The sequence below is a fragment of the Dipodomys spectabilis genome, unplaced genomic scaffold (assembly GCF_019054845.1).
Source record: "Dipodomys spectabilis isolate Male_0828 unplaced genomic scaffold, ASM1905484v1 ptg000178l, whole genome shotgun sequence".
Taxonomy (NCBI): domain Eukaryota; kingdom Metazoa; phylum Chordata; class Mammalia; order Rodentia; family Heteromyidae; genus Dipodomys; species Dipodomys spectabilis.
Window position 1 is genome coordinate 7314181 of NW_024870855.1, and position 9172 is coordinate 7323352.

General features: G+C 46.0%; 1 pseudogene across 1 annotated transcript; it reads right to left on the reverse strand.

The window, feature by feature from the left end:
• Nucleotides 1-2425: 2425 nt before the first annotated feature.
• Nucleotides 2426-3848, reverse strand: LOC122120735 (annotated as a pseudogene). Its single transcript, XR_006149787.1, has one exon. The product of XR_006149787.1 is annotated as a tyrosine-protein kinase RYK-like (transcript).
• Nucleotides 3849-9172: the final 5324 nt, after the last annotated feature.

The following is a 9172-nucleotide window of genomic DNA, read 5'->3' on the forward strand; positions in this document are numbered from 1 at the left end:
GATCTACATGAACCATGAATGGCAATTGCAATGCCCATGAATTTTGTCAGGATCACCCAGGCTGAACTATGGAGTATTTTTGCTTTCTTCCTAAAAACTTGGTGATGCTTACCCTTTGGGTACATACAAGAAGCATGCTTTGTTTCTAAATAGAACTTTTGGGAGTGCAAATACCATAGAAGACACAAAGCTATCAGCAATCAAATTTCATCAGACTTAAGAAACTAGGCATTTCTAAACACCATAACTCTCATTATCATGATTTTGAGCCAAGACAGTGACATTCTATTGTCCCTCTTCTCCAGCCCCCCTCTGGGAAAATGTACAATATTACTGTGATCAAACCTGATGATGTGAATAGCAGAAAAGCTCTGCAAATTTAAAGAAACAAAAAAGGAAGTCACATTTGCTTGCAATACTTTCAATTATTTGAGAAATTACAATAATTTTACAGATAATTGGGAGACAAACATTGTTTGTAACAAAACAAAACAAATATAGTGATATACTAGCTACCTCTAAATGCTTTAAGCATTCTCTTCACACTCTAGCCACTCTTACTAAATAACACTGCTTGAACCAGCAACCTATATCACTTACAAAAATTCTATTCCATACATTGGAATGTAACAAATACCATATCTGTTTAATAATTAGAAATTGGATCTAATTGTAAGCTCACATCAGCTTGCTTGATTCTTTGTGCCCTAGGTCTGTGAGTATAAAACATGATTTTTGTGTCTTTCATTCTTTCTGGCCCTCCTTCATCTTTCCTTCCTCCTTTGTTCCATCATTCCTTTCTTCTACCTTTACTTCCTTTCCTTCTTTCCTCCAAACTTCCTTCCTTCCTTCCTTCCTTCCTGTCTCTCCTGCTTTGTTCCTATCTTTCTTTCTTTCCTTTCCCTTCCCCATTCTTTCCTTTTTTCCTCCCTCCCTCCTTTTTCTCTTTCTTGCTTTCTCCCTCCCTCCATCCCTCCCATCCTTCCTTCCTTCCTTCCTTCCTCCCTCCCTTCCTTCCTTTCTTTCTATTTGTCTGATTTGGGATTTGAACTGAGAGGCTTGTGACTACATTGCTGCTTCTTCCTCTTTCAACCTAAGGTTCTTCATTTTGTTATGCTGTATGTCATATTGTTTTTGCTATTTCACATTATCTGGATCTTCTCTATTGCTTCTCTTCTTCTTTCTCATCCTGCTTTCTATGTTATTCCTGTCCCTACTCCTGTTTTTCTCTTTTGCCTAGTTTTATTCTCAAGTATTATTTTTTCCGATTAATTTCATTCCTATACTTCATAATTAGTATCTTATTTCATGAAATATTATCTTACGTCCTGTTTTCATCTACTCTTTTTGGAATCATGGTATAATTACTTTTCCCTGGGGCCTGCTCTTTTTATTTCCATTGCTGCTTTAGCTATCAGTTGTGGAACTGAGAGGTTGGTTCATTGCCTTGAGTTTGTGAGTTAAGTGTTTTTTGTTTTGTTTTTTTACTATAAAACAAATCCTTTAATTTTTAAAATGTTTTATAAAACAATGTTACACTTAAGCCAGCCCTGAAGATAAGCACAAAATTTACCAGTTTACACATTTAAAAAAAGACAAAAACAAAAACCCACAACAAACTCAATCACCCACTCTGTGCATAGGACGATGCTAGGTGCGATAAAAGGGAATCTTAGCCTTAGAAACACGATTTCACTTTCTGGAACTGCACCATATCCTTTCCCAGAGAGTAAAAACAAATAAAGGCCCCGCTGTTTCCTCCTCATCTGACCCTCTTCTGGCTCACAGGAAAGCTAATTTCTTAGAACAATCTTGAGATGTGATAAACTCAGTACCTGCTCCTCTTAAAAAGCAGAACTCCATTTTCTCTAACACAAAAGAAATAATTTTCCATGTAAGGTCTGTTTGTTCCTCATAAGCATTTTTTTAAATGCCATTTTCTCTCTAGGTTTTCTTCCTCCATTTTTTTTTTTTTTTTTTTTGCAAAAAGCAAATCAAGTGATCACTTTAAGCTGTTTTTTCTTTCCTGAGAAAAGTTCTGCATTTTAGAAGACAAATCATTCCCAAGAGTAGTGATAAAAACCTTCAACTTTAAAGGTGAGTCACCTATGTTACCTCAATGAAGTAAAGACATACAAAGTGGTTGGCACTAAGATAGCTATTCCAAATACATGTGTCTAAACAATATTAAAACTTTATTTTGTAAGAATGCACCTCTAGTCCAGAGTAATTACATTTAAAATTTTTTGGGGCCAAAAAATTTATAAAACCCCTTTCAGTTCAACCTAATAAAAGCGATATTTAGAAAATACTCCACACTATTGAGTTTCTCTGTAAAAAGTTCTGACTCTAAAGCACATCTAAAGACAGATGTGCTTCAGCTGGCACCACGTTATGTGCTAAGCCTCCACTGCGGCTGTCTTCTGACATGACAGGACCCTGCGAAGTCAGACGTAGGCTCCCAGGGCAGCGTGGAACTCTGTGAGACACTGGACTAGCTGTTGAAACTTGGGCCTCTCCTCTGGATCTAAGGTCCAGCAATAGGCCATGACAGCAAATAGTTCATTGGGACAATTGATGGGATGGGCCATCCAGTAGTCATTTTTCAAGTATACCGCCATCTCAAAGGGGTCGATGTCCACGTAGGGGGTCTGGCCCAGCATCATGAGCTCCCACAGCGTTACTCAGAAGGCCCACACATGGCCAGCACTACAGAACTCATTATCAACCAGACCTCTGAGAACCATCCATCCAACTGGCCTGTTCTCATTGTCCCCAAGACAGTGGTAGTCCATGGGGAACAAGTCTCTGGAGAGGGCATTGTCTGTGATCTTAACTTGAAGGGTGTCATCAATGACACAGTTCCTGGCAGCCAGGTCCTTGTGGATCACTTCCTTTCTGGCCAGGTAACTCATTCCGCAGGCAATCTGAATAGCCATGTCTACCAGGTCTTGTTGAGAGATTGCCTGAGGATTGTTGGCCTCTACTAATTTGCACTGCCATAAAAACTACTTAAGATTCCCTCAATTCATGTAAGGCAGTACCACCATGGGCTTCTCTCCTTCTTCTATATACGTGTGAGAGATAGGAAGAAGGTTTCCGTGATGAAGACCTCACAGCTTGCAGCTCTCTGTGAGCATCATTGTCACCTGAATTTCAGAAGCCTGATGTTTAACTGTTTTTACAAATGTTTGTTTTCCTTTATGTGGATCTTTTTCATCTACTAAAATCCCATGGAAAATACGACCAAAAGTACCTTCCTGGAGTACATCTTTTAGAGTTATCCTCTCACTAGATATTGCTCTAATCCTTCACTTTCCCTTTGGCCTCCAACAGAGTGACACTTCTCAAGTCATTCTTCTCTATCTGAAAGGTAGGATAACTGGTGATAGAAGTTGCGTTGTTGGCTGTGTCAGCTCTCAAATACTGAGTTGTCTGGGTGGAAGGCTGAGAAAGCCCTTGGGAACTACTGCTGACACTGATGCTGTCATGAAGGTGCAAAACTGCTAAAGTTATTGCTATGAGAAATATTATTGCACAACAAACCCCTACACATGTAGAAGTGGTTGGAGCTGCATGTACAGGATAGATTTGCTAGTGTTTTTGTCCAATGATGAAGTTTTTACTTCTTCAAGGTTTTTTTTATAGCATATTTTCCTTCACTTAAAGTTTAAGACTGTAAAACTTTTTGAAGAATTTACTGTCAAGTTGAGCCACATTAGTATCCTAAGTTCAGAATCGACTTTGCCAGTACAGGAAAGCTCGACCCGCAACACTGATAAAGTGCATGGAACTTCCCTGGGAACAGAAATGTTGACCGGGGTCATGTCCATAGCCACAAAATTGTAAATCTGGAACCCGAGTTTAGACTCAACCTTGGACCGAAGTCCACGTGAAGTGCAGGAAATTTGTCTCACTGGCAACTAGCAGGTTAAAAGATAGAGCTTAGTGACTAATAAGGCCGTTTCTCACATCATAAAGTCCTGCATCAAGACTGATGGGCCTGCACACCTCATCCTCGCTCAGGGAGAGCCTCACGCTGGGCCCTGCAGAGCAGGGAGGTGGCACCTGAGGCTGCACAGAGAAAACATGACCTTTGAAATGTTAATTTCCCACACTGATTTTCATCAAGTCAAATTGGAGAAATTCCATTCAAAAGAATGACTCTAGCCGGGCGCTGGTGGCTCACGCCTGTAATCCTAGCTACTCAGTAGGCTGAGATCTGAGGATCGCGGTTCAAAGCCAGCCCGGGCAGGAGAGACCGTGAGACTCCTATCTCCAATAAACCACCAGAAAACCGGAAGTGGCGCTGTAGCTCAAGCGGTAGAGCGCTCGCCTCGAGCTGAAGAGCTGAGGGACAGCGCCCAGGCCCAGAGTTCAAGCCCCACGACCGACAAAAAAAAAAAAAAAGAATGACTCTAAGAATGATGAACATATAAAACCTCTGCCTCCTAAGCAGCCTGGAGTATAAGTATGTCCCACATGCTTAGTTTCCCCAGGGATTTGATGGGGTCTTTACATGATACGTATGTAAACCTGGGTGACATTCATGCCTGTACATAACCATCCTTCACTTGTTGTTCCATGTGAATCTCACATCACATCTATATCTGTCTTGATCTGTTAATGAAGATTACCAATACAGGATTTATCATAGAAGCAGAGAAGAGAAAGAAGCTCACTGAAGAAGAAGTAAAGGACTTCTTCAGTCAAACGGCAGAGGAGGTAAGAGGGCTTTGAAATGAGCTGTTGTGTATTCAGAAATAGCCAGGGATTCTTAGGAGCCTTCCATTTTTAAGACAGAAAAGCAAAGCAGTATGGCCAAGGAAGGGAGCCTCAGGTGTTTCTCAACTTGTCCATGTTACGGTGTTGAGAAGATGGCAGCTCTGGGGAGATCTCCATTAGAAATAAGTCCACCCTGACAAAACTGAATGTGTGGCACTTTGCTTTGTGGAAGAACTCTTGTCCACTGCAAGTGAGGAGTCAGTCATTTCCTATACTCTTGTGCCCTGGACTAAAGGCTCTGTGGACAATGACCCAGGAATGCTTCCACCCATTCTTTATCCAAGTCCTTTCTCTCAGGGTTATAAACACTAAATTTGCTCAAGTCCAATAATGGTAAATATTCCAACTCTCCATTCCAACGCTCCAGTTCCATTCCAAGTGTTCAGTAGCCACCTGTGACTATGGGATTGCAGAACATTGGAGAAAGTCTGTCATGACAGAAAGTCCTGCTGGACAGCCGTGTGCAGATACAGCTGGCTAGCCTCCTCAACCTATTGTTTCTGCCACCTATTTCCACATGTAGCACACAAAAAAGTAGACCCATTGCACAGCAACAGCTCTGATCTCTAGAGAAAAAGCAGCTCACAGACTCCAGGCCAAAACTACCAGTTTTGTCATCTTCTGTGGCTGTGACAAAACAGCCTGCTAAAAGGACTAAAGGATCCTTTTGGCTCAAGGTTTTATGGATTTCCATCCATGGTGACTTGGACCCCTCTGAGCCTGTGTGGAGGCTGTTGAGCTTGTGATGGTCAATAAGCAGAAGGAATGGCACAGTGGAGAAGCCAAGGTCCCAACTGCCCTTCCAGGGCGGGTCCCCATGACCTCACTTCCTTCTGCCTCCTAAGTAACACCAGAGGATAGTGGCCAGCCTTGAGCACATCAGCTCTGAAGCACATTTCAGTTTCAGATATTCATAGATACTGGATGGAGCTCAGAAGGTTGCATGGTAACATTCCCTGCAGAGGTAAGCCTCCCAATGCTAGAAAAGGGATTGAAAGACTGCCTGGAGTCCTGTGACTCACATTGCCTGTGAGCTGTGAGCCCTAGAGCCTTCAAGGTCTTTGCAAAGCAGGACACGGTTTAAGGATAACATCCTCTTGCCCCTGATGGTGAGGCAGGGATCTCACAGGCCTTTCACTGTAGCTGCCATTGTAGTCCACTGAAATCAGGAGTCTGAAGTGAGCAGTTTGTCCTTTTATTTTTGCAGCTGGACTATGAAGACTGTTTCCCTGATGACCTCTGGCCTCCACTATATTCTAGTGATTTCAATGGGAACAGAAGGTAAAAATTCCTTGGAGATTACTTCTCAGACTGTGATACAAGCTAAAGAAAAGAAATTAACTATATCACTTGGGGGGTAAGGGGAGTCATGAGGGCAAATACTCGGAGAACCTGAGGGAAGGGGTGACACTGCTGAAAGAAATGTACTCAAAGCCTGACTCCTGTAACTGTAATCCCTCTGTATTTCACCTTTATAATCAAAAGAATCATCTGATTCTTAGAATGAGAGTGAAGCTCAGCCCACACTTAGAATGATAAAGAGGAAACGGGAGGTAGCTGCAAGCAGGAATTCCTGTATTGTGTACAGTGTGGAAGCAGTCAATGAAGTGTGTGGCCCACACCCGTCTCACAACTGAAGCACAAAGGTTTCTGTGTTGAAACCCCAGTATTTCTTCCAGTCCATCTGAAGCTGTGTCTTCAGAAAAGCTGGGCTGGCCACAAGGCCATTTGAAAGGGAAGAGCTTTTTCTGCTTCTCATTGTGAACATGAGACCCAGCTATTCAGTCTCATGGCCTTGGTCCTAAGGCATAGATTGGAGCCATGCATTATCCTTCCCAACCCAGTCTCTTATCCATCTCCTCACATCCTCCTTCCACCTTCCTTGTGCCTGATAAACATTACATGAGGTTGGACACATGACTCATGCATGTATTCCCAGCTAGTGGAGAGGCAGCAATTGGGAGGATCGCAGTTCAGGGCCAGGCCAAATAAAACTGTTAGCATGACCGCATCTCAAACAGTAAGCTAGATGTGGTGGCATGCACCTGTGCGTGTACCTCCATGGTTGATTGCAGGTTCAAAGGATCGTGGTTCGACTTGAAATAGGACAAGCCAGCAGGGGCTATGATAGATTTGCCTGAGAGAAGAGTAGGGAGTAAATTACCGGTGTGGTGTGTCACCAACAATGATAAAAACTGACATCATGCAGGGCACTGGTGGCTCATGCCTGTAATCCTAGCTCCTCAGGAGGCTGAGATCTGAGGACTGCAGTTCAAAGTCCATCTGGGGAGGAAAGCCCAAGAGACTCTTATCTAAAATGAACCACAAAAAAGCCACAAGTGGTAGCCTTGAACACAAAGTGTAGGGGCAGTGCCCATGCCCTGGGTTCAAGCCCCAGGATCAACACACACACACACACACACATTATGACACAACTAACCTCACATCGAAGCAGATAAGAATTAAATTATTAGGCAAAAATACTTGACCTTAAATGACAAATATCTGTTAGTAGATTAAAATAAGAATAGAAAATTCGTCTGCTATAGACAGTGGATCACAGGTCATCTGTACCAGATGCAATATCAATACACAACTTTATTGATCTCAAATAAATTTTCTGTTTATAAAGAAAACTCTACAAAAAGATTGTAAATTTTGGTACATATTTGTTGCTTATAATCCAATAAAACTAGAAAGAACAATAAATAGCTGAACCAAAATATCCACTTGAAAAGAGCATACTTATTTCTAAATCATCCTTGAAGAAAAATTGAGAAAGGAAAGGAAAACTACCTGAAATCTCCTCACAGGAGAAAAGGAAAATTCTCCTTAAAACATTATATCTTCAGCTTTGTTTCCCCTCTCATCACATCCAGCACTGATGCTGTTAGGTCATTCATTTGGGCAGTGATTCCAGCCCAGGTCCCCGCCAGCGGCATCCGGAGCAGCTGCCCGGGCTCCGGACTCCGCCGTCCCGACGCCCCGCGCCGCCCGCGCCCCGCGAGCCAGTCCCGGTGCACACGTCTCGCTGGGTCCCCGGCCCTGCGCCCCGGCCCGGGACGCCGCACCCCCACTCCCGCACTCGGCGCCCAGACTTCGCCCCAGTCCGGAGCTCGGCGGGCGCGTCCCGGTCATCGTCCCCTAGCCCAGGGAGGCGGCGGGGAGGGAGGAGGTGCCGGCGGCCCCGGCCCCCTCCCCGTCGGCCCCCCAGCACCTGTCCGGGCTTGGAACCATCTTGGTCCGCCCTGGAGCCCCATCGCCGCCCTCCCTACCGCCCCTCCCCGCCGGCCACAGGGGGCCCTCCCCTCCCACCCCGGAGCTTCTCCCCGCCGACCCGCGGTCCCAGCCCCCTCCCCGGGGCCCCGGGCGCCCTCTCCCCGCTCCGCCCGCCCGAGGTCAGCGACCCCGCGGCGCGGGCCAGGAAACTACAGACTAGCCGGGCTCTCCGGACAGCGGCGGCGGCGGCGGCTGGGTTCCCGCACCCGGAGCCCCCGCGACCCTCGGGAGCGGTGCGTGGAGGCCCCGCGGCTCTGCCATGCGGGTGGCGGAGCGCCGCACCCCGCCGGTCCGCGCCGCTCAGCCGAGCGCGCAGACACTCACCCTCCGGGTCGGGTGGCCGCTCTGCTCTCGCGTCCTCACCCCCTGCCAGCTGGCCCAGCTCGGTCTGCACCGCGAAGGGCACCGCGGGCTCGGCCGCGAACTCCCGCCAACCGCCAGCCCAGCGCCCCGCGCTCGCGCCCGCGCCCACCACACCCGGGGAGGTTTGCACCTAGGAGACCAGAGTTTGCAGGGATAGCGGCTGTCCAGGATTGCCCCCTGCCCACAGGGCCGCAACTGCTGCATTGGTGTGTGTGCACGCGCACCTGTGTGTGTGCATGTGTGCACGCCGGTATTGGGACTTGAACTCCGGGCCTCGTGCTCTTGCTGGGCTTTTTGACCAGGCTGGTGCTCTACCACTTGAGCCACAGCTCCACTTCCAGTTTTTTGGTGCTTAATTGGAGAGAAGAGTTTCATGGACTTTTCTGCCTGGTCTGGCTTCAAACCCCAGTCCTTACTAGAAGGAGTAGCCAAAACTCACTCTTCGCAGGCTTTCTCTGGTTATGCTCAGGGCCAGCCATTGTCTGTTCACCTTTCCATTTGTGTAACTTGTGCTCCTACATTTTGGGCTAACTAAAGTCACTCACTTCTCAGCGGATCCACCATTCTTTCTTTCCATTCTTTGGAGGCTAATTTGACCTTCGAGTCTCCCTCCATGTCTGCAGACATCCAACACAGGTTCATTAGGCTCAGATATTGGTTCAGATATTCTCAGCACTGCTGGCCATTATTAATAGTTTAGCTAGAAAAGATAGATTAAGTGGCTCATGCCTGTAAAACTGGTCAC